The sequence below is a fragment of the Monodon monoceros genome, unplaced genomic scaffold, assembly GCF_005190385.1.
Source record: "Monodon monoceros isolate NGI ecotype Baffin Bay Population unplaced genomic scaffold, NGI_Narwhal_1 Super_Scaffold_19, whole genome shotgun sequence".
Lineage (NCBI taxonomy): Eukaryota > Metazoa > Chordata > Mammalia > Artiodactyla > Monodontidae > Monodon > Monodon monoceros.
Genome location: NW_021703775.1, coordinates 56777034 through 56800552, shown reverse-complemented (window position 1 = coordinate 56800552; position 23519 = coordinate 56777034). Strand labels below are relative to the sequence as shown.

The 23519-nt window shown below is 43.2% G+C and overlaps 1 protein-coding gene and 1 pseudogene across 8 annotated transcripts in view; one reads left to right on the top strand and one right to left on the bottom strand.

Annotated features, from left to right (window-relative positions):
• The window catches only part of TMEM178A (transmembrane protein 178A), a 248006-nt gene that overhangs the window by 130340 nt on the left and 94147 nt on the right, over positions 1-23519 (top strand). For 7 of the 8 annotated variants that reach the window (XM_029231420.1, XM_029231421.1, XM_029231418.1 and 4 more), the window contains one exon: positions 12057-12216. The gene's annotated coding sequence lies outside the window, so the exon portion shown is untranslated. Of the gene's footprint in view, positions 1-11553; positions 12217-23519 lie in introns of those variants that run through there. The other variant, XM_029231423.1, reaches the window with a different exon arrangement.
• LOC114900353 lies at positions 17892-18561 on the bottom strand (annotated as a pseudogene).

The window sequence follows — 23519 nt, the reverse complement described above, 5'->3', positions numbered from 1 at the left end:
AAAGGTTTGCTGTGGAGGAAGCTGAAAATTCTGATTAAAATAAGACTCCCTTTCACAGAAGCTCGCAGGTCTCAGCTGTGTTTTCCTTGAACCCATTACCTCCGCAGAGAGGATCCCTCCCAAAGGCTGTGTGTTATTCAGAAAGTCATACTTCACGGCCTCTCAGGAGGGCTGAGACAAATGTCACACCTGGCTGGAGGCTGTGCCAGCCTCCTAGCAACGCCCCCAAATGGGTTCAGCGGCAGAGGACACAGGTATGAGTGCAGTGGAGAGAGGTGGCCGTCATCCAGGTAACTTGGCCGCATGGCATGCCACTCCACAATATAGATTTTGCTGCCAGGGCTCATAAAGCATTGTGTTAGGCATTGGGAGAAGGTATTAAAAAATAATTCTCTTTGCCCTTAGGGAATTTTCATGTAATTCAGGAGCTAGTGAGCCAAGGGACAAAGGGGCTTAGGGTGGCAGAGGGGAAAGAGCATTGCAGTAGGGTCTGCAGATGTAGTTTATGCCCTGGTCTGCCATTAATTATAAGTGTGACTTTGGGCCAAGCTATTGCAGTTTTCTGGGTCTCCTTACTCCCATCATGGATACATTTAAGCTGATGGACTGGGTGATTTTAAAGTTCTCCATTTCTGGAACCCTGAGATTCTAATTTAGATGTGGGGATATGAACATCTAGGCCATGGAGGAAGATTCTTCCACTAGCAGTGTCAGATTTCTCAAATAAAGTATGGGATGCCCAGTTCATTTGGATTTCAGATAAACAATGAATAAATTTTTTTAGTGCATTGTCCCATGCCATATTTGGGACATACCTATACTATGAAATTATCTGCTGTTTATCTGAAATCCAAATTTACTGGGCATTCTATATCCTATTTGGCGACTTCTGCCTTCCACCAAACATATCTGCCCCTCTCACTACGTGGGGAGGGTGTTTCTGTCTCTCTCCATCCTTTTACTGGGACCTTCTGATTACTCTGATTGGTCAGAATCTGCAAAATTCCTTGGCTGCATTTGACTGACAAGGATAACTGTGTTTAAGGCAAGGCCTTTGACTTCCTTTGGCTTACACTGCCTAGACACAAGCGCTGAGGTGTCTCTTCCTCTCCCTCTCTCTTGAAAGAGCCCCCGAGCAGGGCTGCTCATGGGGAAGAGGTAGATAACTCTCCCTTTGTCCTGCTGCGCACCACAGAACACATCCATCCCAATGATTCAGTGGACTTGCAGTCCGTTCTGAGGGCCCATTTATCATAGATATGCCGGAGTGTTCTGGCTCCAAGGTATAGATTTGGGAGGGGAGCAAAGGCCCCGTTTATCTTAAAATTTAATCTTTTTTTCTTCAGTTTAGCTTTCACAAGTGAACTCTGCATTTGGGGGATTATTGGGTGCTTGCTGGCCTAGTAATAAACTGATAATTTCATTCCCACCGGGCCAGTGCATTTCTGTGTTTTCCTGTCTGACCTAGAAGGGAGGAGCTTTGAGACTCAGGTCCCAAGCCTCGTACATGGTTGTTTTCTCTACGGATCAGACTTATTGGCCTATCTAGATCCAGCCCCAAATGAAAAAAAAGAAAAAGAAGAAAAAAGAGTGAACAGCATGTGATGTCATCAGGCTAGAACAGGTGAGAATGGTCAGATACAGGTCATCCTGGGACACTTCTCATTTACTTAGAGAAATGATCTGGGAACTTTATGTTGTAAATGACTGCTTGCTATATGAAAGACAATGGGGAGGGCTCTAGTCCGGTTATCCAGCCCTGACAATTCTAGTTACAGACCTTTACAATGAGATGATTTTCGGAAGATATCTCTTGATATCCAGTGGATGCCGTCATCCTAGTCATTGGGAATTTCCTAGTACAGGTTCTTTATTTCTTGCCTGGACCTTTGCCACACACAGCATTTTAAGTCCGTGCCTCCTATACTTGGCTTTCCTAAACCCAGGTCTGATAATGTCACCACGCTGCCTAAAATCTTACCCTTTCCTGCAGAAGCAAGTCCACAAAGACTTAGCAGGCAGGTATGACACTCTTTGCATTTCAGTTTTTTTTCCTGCTATCACCCTCCCTGCCCCCAGGCTTCTAGGTTGTAGCTTAAATAAAGGTTTAGTTGTCTCCTAAATATTCTCCAACACATCTCCAAACCTTTGCACAGTTTGGCCCTTCCACTTCTAATGCCCTTCCTCTTCTCTCTCTGGTGAACATTTTATTTTGAGAATTAACTCAAAGGTCAGCTCTCCAAAGTCTTCTTGAATTTCCTTCTCCCCGGTTCAGTAACAGTTCCCTTCTTCTGTGCTCTCAGATTCTACCCTATTGCATTGCAACCAGCGGGCCAGGTATCTGTTTCTCCCTCTTGTCTAGGAGCTCCACGAGGGCAAACATCTTGTGTCTTTCACCTTTGTAGTCCCTCTTCAATGTCACATGCCTTTCCTATTTCCCCTATTACAGCACCCAGCACAGCAGGGGCATCCAATAAATGACTGTTGCATGCATGAGGACAATAGAATACGGGCCAAAGAGCTGATATTTGAGTTAATTGTGGCATGTGTTTGAATTGTCAGACGAAATAAATCTTTGGGGTAGAAATGACTGCATTGAAATGTTAGTATAGGAACATGGGGCAGCCCATAAAGACCCAATAGATACTATAATTTAAATGAGGGATATTAAATCTTTATCTCAAGGCACAAATCAGAATAGAGCCACAGCACGAGACCCTTGTAACAGGATAACATCAACATTAGTATTAGCATTAGGTAATCCTTTCTTCTTTGTGGTAGAGAATGCCTGTTTTGGTATCAAATCACATCTCATCAACACGTGTGTTGTGACTTATAGAAAGGGTTATTTTCTTTGCCATGTAAGATTCAGTGGATCAGCAAAAAAAATCTCTGTTGGCAAGTACTTTGTGAGAGGCTGTGAAACTGGTCACGGGAGTAAAGGGTATTTTTTGGGCACTTTGCCTAAATGAAATCTGGAGGGATACCTCTTCTAATACTTTATTTCCTTCAGTACACATTTAAATTTAGCTCTCAAAGCCTAAAGGTCTTAATGGGAAAACCCACAAAGCTAGAAGCACTCTAGAGAAAAGCACTGGACTTAAGAGTCAAGAGTCCGGTCCCAGCTCTGATACTAACTAACCCAGTGGGTGATCCTGGGGGAGTCACACAACCTCTGAGGGCCTCAGCTTCTCCATCTTTATATCAAGAGGGTTCTACTAGGGATCTCTGAAGATAGTTCTCTGCTTTATCATTTTGATCCTACATGCTGCTCTGTAGGGACAGATTGTGAACGTAATGAAGCTTAAGCTTCAGGGATCTTTGCTTGCACAGCTCTTTTCGGAAGCCCTGGGAAGGGCCCCATAAGATCTTTCACATGGTCGTATATTTTTGTAAAGTTCCAAAAGTAAAATATTTTAACTGAAATTGGTTACGACAGCTGTCTCTTTTTACTCCCTCTCTCCCTTCATTATAATTCCCCAGGTGTGGGGTGGCCTTGAAACGGCTGTGGGCATTTTTGGGATTCAGATAAAGGGAAATTGTGTTGAGGATATTAATGATACATTTCTATGTAGTCTAGAGTTACTTTTGTGTAGAGTTACCTTGTTACTAGTCATTCTAATCTAGGTATGGCTTCCAAGAACATTTCATGCCATCCAGCACACACAAGAGCAAGTCAAATACATTTTTAAATTGTGTCTATAACATTTTGAGCTACATAAGAATATAATCAAATTGCTCTTCTACTACGTCTGTCACCTTACTGGTGAATATAGGAGTTCTGCCACTAGAAGCCTTGTTTCTTCAGGACTTTTTAATGCGTTATATCAATGCATGCTCCCTCACCAGTGTGGCATGAAGGTGCAAGGCACACATGGTGCCATGGAATGAACTTATCCGACAACTCTTGGCACTGGAAGCATGTGGGGATTGGGAGAGAGACAAGTGTGAAATGTACAGAGCCAGAAGCTAGTCTGTTGAAAATTCTTCCAGTCGTCTGACACATAAAGTTATAAATGCAGGTTTCAGTTCTCAATGATGCCTAAACAAAATGGAAATGTTCTTCCATCAGAAATATACTTAATAATGTAGCATATACAATTATAAACACACTCTTTTCTCTATTTTTTTATTATATGTGCTTGAAATAGAATTTTCCAGAATGCCTGTGTTTGTAGGAGCAAAAACCTTTAAGTACTATAAGCAGTAAGTCTGTGATTTTGTAGGTTTTATGCATCTCAAAATAAGTCTTAGCATATCTGACACATCTTGTCAAGATGAATTGTGCTGGTTTTAGATGAAACAGCATGCAGTATTGACACAATGCATTAAAAAGTCTTCAAGAAACAAGGGTTCTAGTGACAGAACTCCTATATTGCTCAGTAAGGTGATAGATGGAGAATAAGAGTAGTTCGATTATACTGTTACACAGCTTAATATATTGTAGACACAATTTAGAAATGTATTTGACTTGCTCTTGGGCGTGCCTTAATTTCGGATTAATTTTGTATCTATTTTCAGAATGGTTGATACACTAAAACTCAAAGACGAAAGGAAGGATGTATCCTATTGGAAACTGATGATCTAAACTAAAAGAAAGGAGAGTAGCAGAGACTTCAAAATGTTGAAAACTCTCTTATCACAACAGAAGCTAAAAACTCTGATGGCCGGAGTCATAAAGACAAGAAACAGGATCACAACAGCAAGGAAAATATAGATAAAACAATAACAGAAGAGAGAGAAAATTTATGTAATTTGGGACATTCCAGGACAAAGAACAGAAGAACAGGAGGAGGAAAGTAATGGTCTGCATGAGGACATGGACTACAGAAAAGTTAATGAGTCGGTCATTGTGTCAAAGGGTATTTAAATTAGCCACTGATGGGCTTCCCTCGTGGCGCAGTGGTTGGGAGTCCGCCTGCCGATGTAGGGGACACGGGTTCTTGCCCCTGTCCGGGAAGATCCCACATGCCGCGGAGCAGCTGGGCACGTGAGCCATGGCCTCTGAGCCTGCGCGTCCGGAGCCTGTGCTCCACAATGGGAGAGGCCACAACAGTGAGAGGCCCGCGTACTGCAAAAATAAATAAATAAATAAATAAATAAAATAAAATTAGCCACTGCTCAAGAAGCCTGAAATACCATGACTCTTTTAGCTCATAGGTGAAGAAAACTGGATAGAGCTTAGCGCAAATTTGACAAAACTCTAAAAATGTTACATGACACTGTAATGAGTTGGAAGTTGGAAAAAACTTTTCTAAATTATCAATAATGAAAAAACAAATTTCTGCTAGACTTAATTATCTTTCTCATCTCCTTATAGAAAGACTGCAGAACAAAGTGGCTTATCATATAAAGAGATGACTACAGATTTAGAAAAATATTAAACATGTATTTTAGGCAGCTCATTAGGAAACATGTTTTGTCATTTTTTCCCCCCTGGATTTTGTGATGTTTGTGGAATTTTTCAGTTTTAGAAATTAGTATTTTATTATGATTTCTTACTTCATTGGAAACAAATGTTCAATCTGTGCTCAGTTCTTGTCTGTGATTTTGTATTTCTTTCAGTAAAAAGGGCCCCCAAATTGTATAAGCTTTAGGCCCCACAAGAACTGGATCTGTTGCTGCTCATCTGATAGCATCCTTTATAGAGCAGTGTTTCTCAAGCCTTAATGTGCATTTGAATCCCTTGGGGATCTTGTTAAGATGCAGCTCCTGAGATTCTGTATTTCTAACCAACTCCCAGGTGGTGCCCACACTGCTGGTCTAGGGACACGCTTTGAGAATCAAAGATCTAGAACAATGGTTCCTGTCTGGCTGTGCATTGGAATCACTTGTGATGCTCTTAGAAAACACAGATTCCTGGGCCGTACCCTTGAAGATTCTTACTTAGGAGGTCTAGATTGGGGCCCTTTAGCTATATTTTTTTCTTGTTTAAAAATTCCTTAAGTAGGGAAATAGACCCTTTGATACACTGTTGGTGGGAATTCAAACTGATGCAACCATTTTGGAGGTTGATTTAGCAATATCTTCCTGGAAACCCAAAAGAAGCCAGCTTGTAAGGCAGTCTGGGAAAGGGAATTAACAGATTCCTACCCCAGGGTGGGAAAAAAAAAGTGTGGGAGGATGGGGTTTGGCTGAGAGACAATAGATATATAATTGGTACAGGGTACATTCTCTGTGACCCAGAACTTCCACTTCTAGGAATTTATCCTAGTAATATTTATACGTATCAAGACATATGTATAAGATTGTTTAATTCCACATTATTTGTAGTTGGGGAAAAGTAACAGTAACCTGCCCATCAATAAATTATTCAAATCATGAAACATCTTTACAATGAAATAAAAATAGCTAATCTTAGTTAAACAATTACTATGTGCCAGACATTGCTCTAAGTTATTTATAAATATTAACTAAATTTATCTTCACAATTATCATGTTTCCATTTACAGATGATGTAATTTATATGTATTGACATGGAAAGCTGTCCAGGGATATAACAGGCAAAAAGCAGCTAGCAGAACATTACATATAGTATATCATGCATTACCATTATAATACAATAGCAAAAAATGATATATTAAAATCTGAGACACAGTCCCAGTAGATAACTACTGATCTAGAATAGGAATGAAAGGACATTCAGTTATACCAAACACGGTGTTTTCATGCAATTTGATGAACTGGTAACACTTTCAGAAGAAGAGAAAGTAGAAATGATTAGGTTGATTTGTTGGTTTAGAGTATTCTGTCAATGGTCCGACGGGTAGTCATTCTGAATGATCTCAACATTAGGGATGATGGGAAGAACTGACCCACAGATGTTCCTATATCTCATTTCTTTAGGACACACTCTTGGGAGAAACACTCCAGTGCAATTTGTCTGGGCTTCTCGGTTGCTCTTTGCCTTATGCTGTTTCACCTTAGTAAGCTCATTCCACGCTTACTTTTAGTCCATGGCAAGGTTTAAAAAATTTTCCAACACTTTATTATGGGAATTTTTAAACATACAGAACAGATAAAAGAAATCTACAGAGAACACACGTATCTATCATCGGATTGTACAGTTAACATTTTACTATACTTGCTTTATTACAAATCTACTTATTTCTCTATGCATCCATTGATCCACTTCATATTTGGGGACACATTTCAAAGTAATTTGCTGACATCAATCAGTACATTTTTCCCTAAATGCTTCAGTATACATATCAACAACTATAGTTTAATATTTATTTATAGTTCATTTTCTTTCCCTGTGAGGTAAAATTTACACACAGGAAATGCACAAATCTTAGGTGAACCATTTGATGAGTTTTAACTAATGTGTGCATCTGCATAACTCAAACTTCTGTCTAGAGAGAACTTTACTGTACCTGCGAGTTCCCTCATGCCTCCGCCCTGGGGTACTTCCCTGCCTCCGCACCACTCCCCCACCAGACAATCACTGCTCTGATTTTTTTCCATCACAGATATCCATTCTAGAACTTCATGTAGATAGAATAATACAATATGTCTTTCACTCAGCGTAACGTTTTTGCGTTTTTGTGATTCATCCATGGTATTGCATGTCCCCATTGTTTGTTAAGCATTTCCTTATTTTCGGGCATAAGATGATGTTTCAGGTTCAACTTGTACTTTCCCTGTTCTAGGCCTGGAATCAGCCATTTTCCCAAGGACCTCTGGTTTCCTTTAATAAAAGGTATATTCAGAGACCAAGATTTGGGCACTCAATGTTTTAATTGCTACTGGGGTGTCATTGCTTTTAGGCTCATTCACTCCGTGGACAGACATAGGAAATACACACACACACACGTACACACACACATATATATGATATATATATGTGTGTTAATATATGTATATATACATACACACATATACATCTGTAACTATTTCTGTATTTATCTGTGTGTATGTATATATTCACACACACCAACACACATAATAATAAAAGCTAAGTTCATACTGATACTGTGGTTTCAATCCAAACCCTCATGGTTTTCTAGACTTCCTGTTTCAATGTTTGTAAATACCTTCTCTGGCAATGAGAATTTTGGCTCCTATTATGCTAGTATATTTACTTATTGGCTCAATCTCCCAACCACGCCCGCTGTCTCTTCCGCCCACCACCTTCACATCCCGCCTCTTTACCCTGTGTCTCACCGCCTCCTGCCCTGCATCCATGCCTCTGCATGGCTTCCTCAACCCTCTCACTATCCTGTGATTTCAGTTGCTGTGCTGAGTTCTCCATGCTGGGAAGGGAAGTAGAGGGAGCAGGCAACACATTTTGAAGGGATAAAACCCAAGTGAACAAAACCATTTACTCCATTTGCAGTAGTTCTATTTCTTAATTCCTGTTCTTAAATTTTTTTTTTTTTTTTTTGGCTGCGTTGGGTCTTTGTTGCTGTGCACGGGCTGTCTCTAGTTGTGGTGAGCTGGGGCTACTCTTCATTGCAGTGTGAGGTCTTCTCATTGCGGTGGCTTCTCTTGTTGTGGAGCACGGGCTCTATCATGTATCTATCAATGGTCAGACAGATAGTCTGCTCTAGGAACGTGGGCTTCAGTAGCAACATGCGGGCTCAGTAGTTGCGGCTCGTGGGCCCTGGAGTGCGTGAGCTTCAGTAGTTGCAGCGCCCGGGCTTAGTTGCTCTGTGGCATGTGGGATCTTCCCGGACCAGGGAATGAACCTGTGTCCCCTGCATTGGCAGGTGGATTCTTCACCACTGTGTCACTGGGAAGTCCTGTTCCTAAATTTTTACAGAGAAAAGCACTGAGTCTTTAAAAAAAGAGAAAGGGAACGATGGAGTGGAGCAAGTTACAATTTTATTTAAAGTCCCAAGCAGAAGACTTATTTTTAAGGATTTAATTAATTAATTAATTATAACATCTTTATTGGAGTATAATTGCTTTACAAGGTTGTGTTAGTTTCTGCTGTATAACAAAGTGAATCAACTATATGTATACATATATCCCCATATCCCCTCCCTCTTGCATCTCCCACCCTCCCTATCCCACCCCTCTAGGTGGTCACAAAGCACAGAGCTGATCTCCCTGTGCTATGCGGCCCAGGCAGAAGACTTTTAACAGGCTATTAGAATGATAACCTGTGCTTGCTGTGGAATCAGCTCAAAGCCTTCCTGATGTTGCCCAGCACGGGCTAACGCTGCTCTGTAACAAGTGAACACACTGATGGCCTTCAAAGGCGTCAATCAGTCATAAGGAGTATTAGCAGAAGCTTCCATTGCCGAAGTGTTGGCTGTCCTTGGGCGGGCACAGCAGGCGAGGGTCCCAGCCATTTGCCCCAGTCCTCCGGCCTTGGCATTCACGAAGTCTCAGCTGTGACAGGCCTGTAGGCATCAAGGTCGGGCTTTCACCCAGCTTCCTTGGGGTTTCTCATCAGAGCCTTTGCCTATCACCTTAGGGGGGAAACCCTGCCACAGTTCCTTTCACATTTCCTAAGTCCAAGAAATAATCTGGCTTTTGGAAAACAATCTGATAACTCTTTCTGGAAGTTGTGGGAGGTAGCGACCCCTTGAGTGCACCAAGCAGCGTGTAGGGTTGGTTCTTTCATTTCGAGTAGCTTAATTTGCTTATCAGATTGCATAAAGCTGGGTGCTCTCAGGGTCTGCTTCTATCTCTGGCCACACACTTCCTTCTGACCAGGGAACCCACTTGATCATCTCTGAAATATGCCACATTTGTAGGCTTAAGGCAGCCCTGACCTAAAATAAGGATGGCAGATTTGTTTCAAGACATGTAGTAGCTCTGATTAATTGTTCGCGTAGGCCTGAGAGAGCTGTATAGTAAAGGACTTTGTGGCCTCATCAGGGCTCAATAGGAAAGAGTACTGTAATTGATTAGTTATGTCTGCCGTGAGCATGGCAGGGAGGACTGGGGTAGATGGGCACCATATTTGTCATCCCTATCCTAGGATTTAACCTCATGTTCCACCACAAGATAGGTAAGAAAGTTTTGCCTGAGGTAGAGAGTAATTATCTTAACTTCAAAACTGCCTGATTGGCAGTATCTCGTGTCTGTTGTCTTTATTTATTTTATTAATATTTTGGCCAAGTGTGTTCTCTGACGAATAACAAGAAAGAAAGAGAAAAATGAATATTCATCGAACATCTACTAATTGTCAGTTCCTTCTTTTAGGAGCTGTATTAAATATCTCTCATGATATATTCAAAACAATCTTATAAGATCAGAATATTATTCCCCTTCTTAAAATAATAAAGAAATTAAGCCTCAGAGAAGAAAATATTTGCCTAAACCATAATAGAACGTCTCAAATCCAAGGGTGATACTCATTCTGATATACTTGGACAGTGGTTCTCACTCTTAGGAACATATTAGAATCTCCTGGAAAGATTTTAAAAACATTTGAAAATTTTGATGACCGCATCTTGTCAATTACATCAGAACCTCTGGGGTAGGGGAGACTCAGGCATAGGAATGGGTTAAAATTTTTCCAGTTGATTCTAATCTGCAGTCACTGGGCCAAGGAGTAGGGAGCAGGATAATTTATATTTATAGAATGCCCATTCTGAGCCTAGCTCCCTGCCCTGCCATATTCTATCTAATTTAATTCTCATGTAATTTCTCAAAGAAAAAACTATTAGCCTCTTTTTACCTATGAGGAAAATGGAGGCTCATAAAACAAAGAAATTCCTGAAGATCTTGCAGTAGAACTGGGATTTGAATGCAAGTCTGTTTGCTTCCAAAGTACTTGCTCTTTCCTTGGCACCATGCTTTTTTTTGGTTAAGTTTCTGAACCAAGGCTCCACCCTTAACCTTAGTTTTGAGCAAATCTGGATTCTGCCTAGTTTCCATATCTGACCCCAACTTGTCATTCCCTTCCTTGACTTGGTTCCAGCTTCAGCTGGAAGCACCATTCTGAGCATTTGGTTTCATGGTCGAGAAATGCAAGAGGCACTCCCTAAAGTTACCACCTTCTATCCTGTGGGCTTTGGGCAGCTCAGAGTAAGGCTGTTTCCAGAGCCAGGGATCCTGCACAGTGACCTCGACTGCAGGATCTCTGATGTCCAGGCCAGATAAGTGTGGAGTCCCTTCTTTGGACACCAGGCAGTTCACAGAGATACAGAAGAGTTGTGGCCTGAGGTCCTAATCCTGTTAATTGAGGGCACCTGTGTGCCTGCTTGGCTGTTTTAATGTCACATTGACTTCAGCTCCTTAGGTCAGAATCATGAGTTTCCATGAGATAGCTGAGTAAACAGGAGAACCTCAGAGCTGGATTGGACCTCCAGCTTGATTTAGTTCCACACTTCCCTAAGGCCAAAAAGCCCTGTCGAGCACCATTGTCTGAAACAAATGAGACTGTTTAAATATTTCCTGGGGAAGGAATGGCACCATCTCTCCCATTAATTGATACATTGTTAGGCAGCTCAGAAACATTTTTAAAATTAAGCCTGTATATTGCTCTCTATAATTTTAAAGTTCTTCAGCTGATTGATTTTCCTCAATCTTATCAAAGACTAATTTCTATAAAGTTGATCCATCATCCAAGTAGTTGGTACAAATTAGGTTGGACTAAGCAAGGTCAGTTCCAGGCCAAATTATGAATAAGGTTCTCCAGCGGAGTTTACTTTCATTGTCCTTAATCATGTGTTTTCCTTTAGGGACAGCCCCTTCTCACCCTCTCCAGTCTAACTTTTCTTCCCCCATCAGAATTCCCGCTGTCAGAAAAAATTTGGAAACTTAGCCACCAGGGGTAAGTGAATGATAAAACATGATTGTCTCCTCCTAAGAGCATTTATACTTTTTTTTTTTTTTTTAAGGATGAATGCTTGAAGGGTTTGGCATAAAGGAATAAAATGAATCTTAGTCATCAGGCAGTTTAAGGGAGGGTGGGGTAAGGGAACATAGCTTCCCAGCAATTCTGATATTGAAACAGCACGTAAAACATTGATCAGCTTCAGCTAGTTTTGCCTCCTTAAACAGAGCGTTGATCAATCAAATTGAAACAGCACCAGCTTAAACTGGTTTTGCCTCTGTAACTAGGTTGATTAATCAAACCTTGAGTTACTTTACAGAGGCAGCACTGCGCATGTGCAAGACGCGAACCCACCTCTCCAGGATGACCCCAGAACCTAGGATCTTCAGTCCACAGAACTCAAAGGATAGAAGTGTTGCCACCGGAGCCCCTTACGAAGCAAGAAGTCCTTCAATAAGGAAAATCTGGCCTCCTGCACCGTAAGTAGCTTATATGGACTAATTCAAGACTAGCCAATCAGCTTCCAAGTTTGAAATTCCCCTAACTCCTTAAATTTTGCCCTGAAGCCTGGATAGAGAGAGAGATTTGAGAACTTCGTCTCCAGTTTCCTTGCCGGTCAATCTCACAATAAAGCTCTTCCTTTTCTCAAAAGCTAATGCCGTAATATTGGCTTCTGTGCGCCTGGGGCAGCCAGCCTTTGCTCGGTAGCAATATTGCGTCACGTAGGACACCTGACTCGCCAACGTGAGCCTGGTCCTACGTCTCCATGCTGGGCTGCTGCCTGGTCAGATGACGATCTCCGCTCTGTGAACACCGGTGGTCTCATGGGAAGATGGAATAGAAGAGCATAGGGAGATCAGGGACCTGTGTTACTTGAGGTCTAAGTGAAATAGAAAGTGGCTGGTTGGCTCAAAGTATAAGCCCAGTAGGATTCGAATAGCCACCCTCAGTTTGACTGATGATCTGTTTTCATTCCCTTCTCAAAGATGGCAACGCCCACAGTGCAGTCTCCACTCCACCCTTCCCGCTGCCAAAACAGGAGTCAACGATCATTTGGATAGGAGTTTTCCTCAGAAAAAACAGCCGTGTCTTTTGATGCAGGGCATACACATTCCTTGAAAGGCTTTCTGTCGAAACAGACAAGATCCCAGCCTGCCTTCCTTTCAGAGAGATGAAAATATCGCAGCCTGTGGTGGTTGAGAGCGCCGTGAAAACTAAATTCCTTAGCCTTGAGGTGTAGGGATGGGTGTGTGTGTTTAATTTATTATTTACTGAGAAGCCTGCCCAAACACTGCATTTTAGGAACTGGTAAGAAATACCGATGAAAATATGAGCACCCGGGGCATGAAAGAGCCTTTGAAACTAGGACAGACTTTCATTAGAGCCCTACCTGGAGTCTGTGGGCAAGGCAGTTTGTATGCACTACCCTCTCATCCTCGCAAATCAGTTTTTAAACTTGGTTTAGGCTCCGGGAAGCAGTGAAATTGGGAATTTCAAATGAGCCTCTCATTTCAGATGTGTCCATAATAGAAACCACTGGGCAGTGGGGCATAATTAACAATCTCTCCTTCACTGAGACCGCAGAATGGCATTCATTTCACCAACTGGGCTTGACAAGAATTGGCTAGAATGTCTGAGTAGCTTTCCAGCTGCTGCTCGTGTAGCTCTGGCTTCCAGCAGTATTTGCATTCCAAATAAAACGAGGCCTGAAATAGATATGCAATACATGTTCAAAGCTATTTTTAATCAATGATCACTTGGTTTGCTGTGAAAGATTATCAGCAGGTCACAATCCATTTCGGATTTTGCTGTGTCCTGCAGAACTGATCTAAACACACAGCGACTTCAACTTCCTTGTGCTTCGTCAGCTCTGTGGATGAAGGGGAGGAGGGGCTTGAGTGGACGGGGGCCGCACAGACATGTTTACAGTTACAAGGACCAGAGCTGGAGGGCCATTTACTTGAACTGTTTAAGTTTGTCCTGGTCCCACAGAGAAACTTTGTGGGGCAGTCATAAGCCCGGAGGATTCTGTCCTCAGAACCTCCATCCTGAAACTCGCCATGTTACTGTCCAGGAAGCCAATCAATTTCAATTCAAGGGAAAACTGAGAAAGAAATGTTTCTCATTTCTAAGCCCCTTCTAGCTGTGGGGATGCTGTGAGCCCTGCATATTTCTTTATAGATAGTATCTTCCTGGAAGCTTGAGCTTTCTATAGGGACTGCTGCCAATATTATCCACTAGTTATTGTTGTTGTTTTAAATAATAGCACCTTACATTTATTTAGCACGATTACTGTTTGCAAGCAAGTCTATAATCTCATTTGCAAAGAGAATTTACATAGTATGAATATTCAAATAGTTATAATTGCATATTAATTTTGTTTAACAGAATATGCTCATATTACTTTCCCCACCCCTATTTCTCTCTTTTCTTTTACTATAATGTGTTTTCCTTTTTGATCCAGCTCTTCTGACTTTTTTTTTTTTTACTTTGTTTTTACACATCCATTGGCAACTATATTTCAATTGATCCCCAGGACTATTAGTCTTAATCTTACAACTTAAAAATAAACCCTCTGTCTTTTACCCATAATATTCATTTTGCCGTCATTTTCCATCCTCCCCAAATGCTAGTTTATAATTTCCAAAAACATTTTGCTGTGATTTACTTAAGAGTTTAGATGTGGCTTCGTCTTTTTTCAAATTATAATAGTTGATACCAACTCATGCACATATAAACTCTGCACAAGGTTTCTAACCTCTCTGTGCCTCAGTTTCCTCATAAGTTAATTTGAGTTCATTAACTATTGTGAGGGGTAAGTGAGTTATAACACTGTAAAGTGCTGAGTGCATCTGGCACGTGGTCAGCATTCACTGAATGTTTGCTGTTACTATGTTGTTTGTCTTCCTCCACGAAAATGTGTGCTCTGTGAGGGCAAGCTCTGTGCTGAACGGCTTGCATTTGGCCCTCCAGGTCCATGCTCTGCCTTCTCCACCCTGTGCGTTGACCCAGCAGACAGGTGTTGTATGGACCACATCAACAGTCCTTACCTGTGGCTCCAGGTTGGGTTTTGCTCCTTGTGGAGTGCTGGCAGGAGACTGGAGGGAGCAGGGAGAGTGAGTTTGGGGAATTTGTTCCTCTAGATCCCTCCCTGGGCGAGTCACATCAGGATGGCTGTGTCCTTGACTGAAAGTCACAGGTCCTGTCGGATGGCCTCTCCACAAGCTTTCTATCCAGGCGCCACTGACTACTTCCTCCCTTTGCCTGCTCAAGCCCAGTGCTGGCCACTGTGACCATCCTTTGTTATTCCCCTACACTCTGCCGACACCTTAAATTACCCCTGTTTAAAGTCCCCTCAAATTATCCAATGTGAACGTGGCTTTCTTTGTCTTCCATGACTTTGATATTTTTGAAGAGTCTGATCAGATATTTTGTAGAATGTTGCTCAATTTGGGTTTGCCTGGTGTTTTTTCACGGTGAGCTTGCAATTTTGCATTTTGGGAAGGATACTTTAGGGGTCATGTACCCTTCTCAGTGCATCGTATTGGTGGATACATGATTCAATGTTTTATTACTAGTGATGTTAACCTTGATCACTTGGTTAAGGTGATGTCTGCTTTACTTTATTATACCGTTACTATTTTCCATTGTAATTAATAAGTAATTTTTGGACTCTCTCTCTCTCTCTCTCTCTCTCTATATATATATATATATATATATTTTTTTTTTTTTTTTCGGTATGCGGGCCTCTCACTGTTGTGGCCTCTCCCGTTGCGGAGCACAGGCTCCGGACGCGCAGGCTCAGCGGCCATGGCTCACGGGCCCAGCCACTCTGCGGCATGTGGGATCTTCCCAGACCAGGGCACGAACCCGCGTCCCCTGCACCTGCAGGCGGACTCTCAACCACTGTGCCACCAGGGAAGCCCAAGGACAATATTTTGAGACTATGCAAATATCCTGTTTCTCTTCAAGCTTTCACTCATTAGTTTGAGCATTCATCAGTAGATCTTGCCTGCAACAGTTAACACAGTAGTGTTCTAATGCCAATTTTCTATTTCCCTCATTCCTTCCATATTTCTTTTTTTTCTATGTATGGAGTTTTCCATTTTTAATATTTGGTTAAACAAAATACATCTTTTGTAAACAAACCCAGCACAAGGCCAACAAAAAGGAATAAAAGCAAGAAAAACAAAAAGCCTAGGGTTGCCCCTTACTGGGCATCAGGGTCAGGCCTGCCCCCTTTTTTAAAGGAAGTGGGGCTTTTTGCCCTTGGGCATCAGCATAGGTCCCTGTTCCTAAGCACCAGAATTGGATATGAGCAGAGAAACCAGCCCTGAAATGTTTAAGCGTCTTTGCATATATCCCACTGGCTCATGGACTCCAAGTGCATGGGGGCTCCTTTGAAGTGCCATTTGCACAGGCCCAAGCAGAGTGGTGGCAAGGAGTTTCCTTCTCCTCCCAGGAAATGGCTTACATCACTGACAGTGCCGATGGACCCAAGGTCCTGCTTGTGACAATGAGCAAGGTTGGCTGTAACTTCTGGCTGGTGGTGGTTGGAATGTCATTGTGCGGGGGCGAAGAGCTCCCTGTGGTGCCAAGCATGTCTGGTGTAGAAAATGGTGCAGAAGACAATGCGGCCACTTGCTGAGAGGGTGTAATGCAGTTGCCGCTTGGTGGCCTCTGTTACTCAGCAGAAAAAATGGCCTTGTTGGATTGAAGATACATGTGCAGAAAAAGTGCTGGTGTAAACATGCACTCCAGTCACAGTGGGGAGAAAGCCTCAGCTTCATCCCGTTAAGCTTGCTCAGGCTGGACATGCAAGCCCCAGGCTGGCTCTGCTATTGGAGAGGTCTGGCCAGTGGGGCAGCTGTCAGACCTGCCGAAACCACTGACCTGTGAGGGCTGGACAGGCCATCCTTGCCTGCCCGCCTGCCCTGAGACAACCACAGCCACTGTGGTGACAGGCGGTGTAGTATGACCCTTACTTCTCCTTTTGTTTTCCCAAGTTACGGGGAGAAAAGTGGCCTACAACTATTTAAAGAGGTAGGGGGCGGGTCCATTCTCAGTTGATCTGTAAAGGAAGCTACAGAGAGATGACAAAGCGTAATGCACATATCCACCCAATGTGAGGGCTCTGCTGCTTGTCACTATAGTGACTCCAAGCCTAGGACGTCTACCCATTCTAGCTGCTCCAAGTCTCTGAAGGCTTATCTTCCCAATACTTTCCTTGCCCAACTCTGTCTCAAACTAGTAGAATTTGATGTCAAAGGCAGTCTTATTTTTTCCTGATTTTTGCCAGAGTGGGTCAGCTGGGAAAACTGCCCTTTTGCCTATCTTGTGCCTCAAAGCCTCCTAAACCAGTGCAATGCAGTGAAGTGGGAGGGATGATGCTGGAGTGAGGCGGACAGGCTGCCCATGCCTGCCCCAGCCTGGTTCTGGCCACATCCTCTTAGGTATCTAGCTCACCCTGTCACACTAGAATATCGCAGGATTCAACCGCCCGGCATGGAATATTAGAGAACTTTTCATTATAAAACTCCAAGGATGGCCATAAACCACTCTTAAAAACAGGGTAAGGGCGGCATTAAGGGTTGGAGACAGCATGCTGTACTGCTGCTGCAGTTTTGGAGATGGTTTCCTGAGAGGCCTTTTTGCTCTAAGTCCTTCAAACCCGTCACATGGGCTTTGCCTGTACTGTGTCTTCAGACCCACTGGTTGCCAGGAAAGGGGAAGTGAAGGCAGCATCTCCAGGTGAGTCAGAGCAGCAGTGAACTCCAGCAGAGCCTCTGGCAAGTCCTCAGAGAAACGGGGAAATAAGCTAAGACCCACCTTTCTTTTTCCTCTCTTAAATAAAACCAAAGTCTTCCATAGCTTGCCCTAAGCACACACAGCTCCTACTTTCCTTTCCCAGAACAAGTAACACTGGTTGGTTCTGTAACAGTCCTCACGTCTGTCCTATTGCACTGTCAAATCTGAGGGGAAAAACCCGATGAGATGTTTGGGGACGTGGCAAGGGCAGGCCCACTGTAGAGGCCACAGCACATCACAGAGGATTTCGGGGGTTGAGGTGAGGGAAGGCTGGGTAGAACTGTGTTACACATCAGCCCTCCAACTCTGATGGGCCTCCACCTCTTCTGGTACCACCAGCAGGAGTTCACAGTTCCTTTCCTCGCAAATGATGTTTTAAAAATTTCCTGAGCTTGCCCTCACCTCCAATCCATTCGGGCATCTTCAGTTTGGAGTCGAGGTTGTAGTAGGCATCTCCCACCTCTCGAACACAGATCCAGTGCTGCCTTTTGAGTGGCAACTTCAGTGGACCCCAACACAGGCTGGAGGGCAGATTCATGATGAAGCCCATAACGTTAGTGAGAGCAATGGCGCCGACATCCCTGCGCTTGTCGCACCAAACAGCTTCATAGCCTTTGGTTTGAAGTGCTGCCATAATGACGTTCACATCATAGTTCCCATTTCCCAGCATGCTCTTCTTGTGGGGGGTCACCATGGTGTTTGGAGACAACCTCTGGAAAATCTCTTGCAGCGTGTCCCGGGTGAAGGCATTGCTGTCCTGGAAGACGTTATTGAGGGCGTGCAGAGCCCAAAGCTCCCTGCGCTGTTTCTCATGGTAGATTTGTAGGGGTGCAGCCTGGGGCAGCTCCAATGATTCGGATTTGGCCTTGTCTCCTTTCCATGGCACGCAACTCATGTTTTTCGTTTTAGGTTCCAGAGAGGGCTAAAAACACCCCACTCTTTCCTCCTGAGGAGGAATGTAAGCTTCTCAGTCTTTGCAGGATTCCTGAGGTCTACCTTATTTTCTGATGTCCATGATTTATGCTTTGTCACGGGGAGAAAAGGTTGTAATCAAAAGGCAAAATAATGCCCCTCTTCTCAAAACAAAGATAACTTGGATTTAGTGTATTTTGCCACCACTGTCGAAGTGCAGAAGTTTTAAAAAATCATATAAAATCTAAGACCTTGTTTTCCTTCTTCCACCTTCCTCTTCTACCCCTTCCAAAAACACACGATTTCCTTGCTGTATTTTCCTTTCTGCAAATGCCAGCCAGACCTCAAGGCAGGAGGACCGAACGGAGTCGGTCACATGGCTCCTTTTCTTCCATTTCTTCGGAACCACAACGCCACTGACTCAGGAGACAAGGCCGAGGTGGTGGGTAAAACGCAGATTTCGAGCAGCTACTGAGGGACGGCCAGCGCGGGATCGCGGGCCCTGCTGGGGCGTCGGGGGAGGCTCTCCATTCTCTCGGGTGCGGTGGGACCCCGCGGGGCCGAGGCCGGCGCAGCTCCCTCGGAAAGCGCGGACTCTCACCCTCTCGTCGCGGCCTGCTGCAGGCCGCCACCTGGAGCTGCGAGCCGCCACCTGGGCCGCGCTCGGGCGGGCGAGCGAGCGCGTGCACCTGAGCCCGACGTCAGTGGCTCCAGCCCATATTTCTTTTTTTTTTTAAATTATTTTATTTACTTATTTATTTTTAACTGCGTTGGGTCTTCATTGCTGTGCACGGGCTTTCTCTAGCTGCTGCGAGCAGGGGCTACTCTTTGTTGCGGTGCGCGGGCTTTTCATTGTGGTGGCTTCTCTTGTTGCGGAGCACGGGCTCTAGGTGCGCCGGCTTCAGTAGGTGTGGCTCGTGGGCTCTAGAGCGCAGGCTCAGTAGTTGTGGCGCATGGGCTTAGTTGTTCCGCGGCATGTGGGATCTTACCAGACCAGGGCTCGAATCCCTATCCCCTGCATTGGCAGGCAGATTCTTAACCACTGCGCCACCAGGGAAGTCCCCCATATTTCTTAATTGGAATTCATTCTTCCATAAGGAAGAGTTGTATCTTATTTATTTATTTCAGTATGGACTTGTGGATATTTATTTTATTATTAGGATTATATACAACCCCACGCTATCATTATTTATGAAGTTGGTCCAACTTTGGCTACTGGGAGCTCTTTTAGACTGGATCCTATGTCCTTTTCCCATACACACATTTTTGAGCACTTCCTTATTTCTGGCACCAAAAGATGCTTCTGCTATTTGTATTTTTCTTTTTTTAAATGAGTAGACTTTATTTTTTAGAGCAGTTTCAGGTTTACAAAGAAAGTGAGCAAAAAGTACAGGGAGTTCCCATATACCCCCCTCGGTTTCCCCTACTATTAATATCTTGCATTGATATGGTGTATTTATTACAATTGATGAACCAATATTGGTATATTAGTATTAACTCAAGTCCATAGTTTAAATTAGGGTTCACTCTTTGTGCTGTCTAGTTCTGTGGGTTTTGACAAATGCATAATGTCACGTGTCCACAATTACAGTAGCATATAGACGAGTTTCACTAGCCTAAAAATTCCCTGTGTTCCATCTATTCTTCCCTCCTTCCCCCCAACCCAAACTGCTGGAAACCACTGACCTTCTCACTGTCTCTGTAGATTTGCCTTTTCCAGAATGTCACATTGTTGGAATCATACAGTATGATGTGTCTTCTTTCACTTAGCAATAGGCATGTAAGGTTCTTCTATGTCTTTTCATGGCTTCATAGCTCATTTCTTATTATTACTGTATAATATTTCATTGTATGGATGTACCACCATTTATCCACTCACTGACTGAAGGACATCTTGGGTGCTTCCAAGTTTTGGCAATTATGAATAAAGCTTCTGTAAACATTTATGTGCAGGTTTTTGTAGGACATACGTTTTCAACTCATTGGCGTAAATACCTAGGAGTGTGATTGTTGCCTCATATGGTGAGACTATGTTTAACTTTGTAAGCAACTGCCAAGTTGTCTCCCGAAGTGGCTGTACCATTTTGCATTCTCATCAGCAGTGAATTCTTGTTGTCTTAACATCCTTCAGCATTTGGTGTTGTCAGTATTTTGGATTTTATCCATGCTAGTAGTTATGTACCAACTGTGTTGTTTAACTGGTCAAATCCAATAAAAGGTGCTGTCTGAAATGTTTGATGAAGGATGTGACTTGAGAATCAGATTTCTTGGAATTGGGAAAGGAGCCAAAGCAGAAGCTAAGTTGAAAACAAAAAAAGAGGGACCAAGTCTCAGCCCAGTATGGCAAAATCTACCTGAAAGCACAAATAAAACTTAATTCCCAAGTCTAGAGTCAAACTGAGGAAAGGAAGTACATTGGTATTTTTTAGTATGTGGACATCTGTCTTAGTGTCTTAATTTTGGTTAGCTGGAATTTCTTCTTCAAGTACATTTATCAGAAAAGATAAATGCGTAATGTATTTTCTGACCCCATGAATCTTGGGAATGTTGGGAATGCCTTCAGGCATAGAAGACAAGTAAGTTGGAGTAGTGGAACATCTGTTGTGCTTTTCTGCTCAGCTTTTCCTGTTTGTCTTTTGTTGTCATTGTCGTTGTTTTTGTTTTGTTTTGTTTTCAATTGAGGAACGTTTACTCCCTCAACCCATGTATTTTTGGTATAATTATCACTTCAGAGTCTGGTATGTTCCTAGACCTGGTTAACTGTGATAGCCTGTCCTTAATGACTTCTACAAGGGGTGGGGATATAATCCAAATAGGGCCAGTCAGGGCCTTTGAATTAAATTACATGCATGGCTTGTGAGCTGTATGGATGTAGAGCTGGCCTGTGAGGGGCCATCTTCTCTGCCTTGTGAACAGAGTTCATCTGTGGCAAGAGAGAATGAGGCCAACATAAGCAAAATGAAACAAACAAAATGAAACACGCAGATCTTAGAGATGGAGAGAGAGAGAACCCGAGTGCTGGAGGGAAGAGAATGAGAAAATGAGAGTGGAGCTAGCAGAATTGTTTGAGATCTTTGATCAGCTGCGCTGGAAGTCTTACTCTTGGACCTTCCAGTCAGACAAGCCACTAAATTTCCTTTGTTTTTCTTAAGATAGTTTGAGTTGGTTTTCTGTCCTTTACAACTAAAAAAAATTAAGTATAGAATTGCTATTAGGAAAAGGCCATTGCTAGGAATAAACTCTACAGTAAAGATTTGGTTGAGTCTAAGTGTATCACAGGATGGAGAGAACCCCCATACCAAGGGCAAGAAAATAGTCCATCTTTGCTATGCTGTTCCAAAACATATGGTTAAAGGGTGACCTCTTCTTTCTTTGGACTCAGACATGTGCCTGCTGAGACTGGAGCTTTAGAGGAATTGTCAGAATTTCAGGATGTTGCCTGCTTCTTGCACATCATTCAAGAAAAGAAAAAGCTTCAGTATAAATTGGTCCCTGTGAAAGCAGGAAGGAAATAGTATATAACTTCGTTAAGAGGTGCCTTTCCTCCATTTGGATGTGGGCAGTAAGCTAAGACTGCTGGGGGTCAGATAATCATGCACCTCATGGAACTACAAAAGCCAAAATCCCTGACCCAAGCTGAAGTTAGTGTTGGCAGAGGTTGGGAGGTGGGAGATGGAGTAGGGGTTGTGATTGGGACTCAGGAGGAATTTGAGAAATCCGGAAGCCTGATCCTTTAAGCCCCTCCCCAAACTATCCTGCTGAGCACTGGCTGGTGGGGAAGGTAACAATTCATTCCCTAGTAAACAGCCAACCAACCGGTTCAGCCTGGGCACAGCACTGAGCAGTTCTGCCTCAATACCTCAGCCTGAGTCATTTAGGACTCTCATAGCTGAAGGCTAAGAACTGCTGCTAAGAAACAGGTATGCAGAAGAGTCTGGTCTATAATCAAGGACAAGACAAGATTTCTGATTTTCACCTACAGAAGTAGACCCAATCAGTAGATGTCTAGGGGTTTAAAAGTATTGAACTTCCAGAGAAATATCAACCGGAAAGCATTTGGGATTGTTGGATTTCTAAGGCAATCCCCAGGTCCTTGTAATAACACCAAATGCAAGAGAGATGTTAAGGGGCAGGACCTCCAGAAGGATTTTTTCCTACATTCATTTTAGGCACAGCCTTGAAGAATAATGAATGTGGGCGATCTGTGCACAGGGAGAAGCCTGAGGTTGTCAGATTGGTTTCACTGTCAAGATGTAAATTCTTGCTGTGTTATTCTGTAGGGTCTGGTACATGCTGTGGCATACATCATGGCACCCTTTCTGAATGGAGTTTTTGTTTTTTAGTTTTTTTGGCCGCACCGCGAGGCATGTGGTATCTTAGTTCCCAGACCAGGGATTGAACTGCGCCCCCTGCAGTGGAAGCACGGAGTCTTAACCACTGGACCGCCAGGAAAGTCCCCTGAATGGAGTTTTATTGGAAGATATGCTGTTTTTCCTCCTCTACTGTGTAAGGGAGCTGTAGGGGATCATTACATTGATCATTTAAACTGCAGGGTTTTTTTGTTTGTTTGTTTGTTTTTTTGCGGTAGGCGGGCCTCTCACTGTTGGGGCCTCTCCCGTTGCGGAGCAACAGGCTCCCGACGCGCAGGCTCAGCGGCCATGGCTCACAGGCCCAGCTGCTCCGCAGCATGTGGGATCTTCCCGGACCGGGGCACAAATCCGTGTCCTCTGCATCGGCAGGCGGACTCTCAACCACTGCGCCACCAGGGAAGCCCTGCAGGTTATTTTTTTATTATAACTATTATTATTGTACCTTTATAGTGAAAAATTTCAAACAACCACTATAAATATCAATAGAATAATGAACCCTGATGTATCCAACCTCAACAATGGTCAGCTTATAGTCAATCTGGTTTTATGCATATCTCCACTCACTAGATTATTTTGAAGCAAACCCTACGCATCGTATCATTACATCTGTTAATAAGTCGTAAGTATTATTTAAAAAAACCCGTAATACAATAACACCCCAAAAATTAACAATGATTCATTATTATTATTAA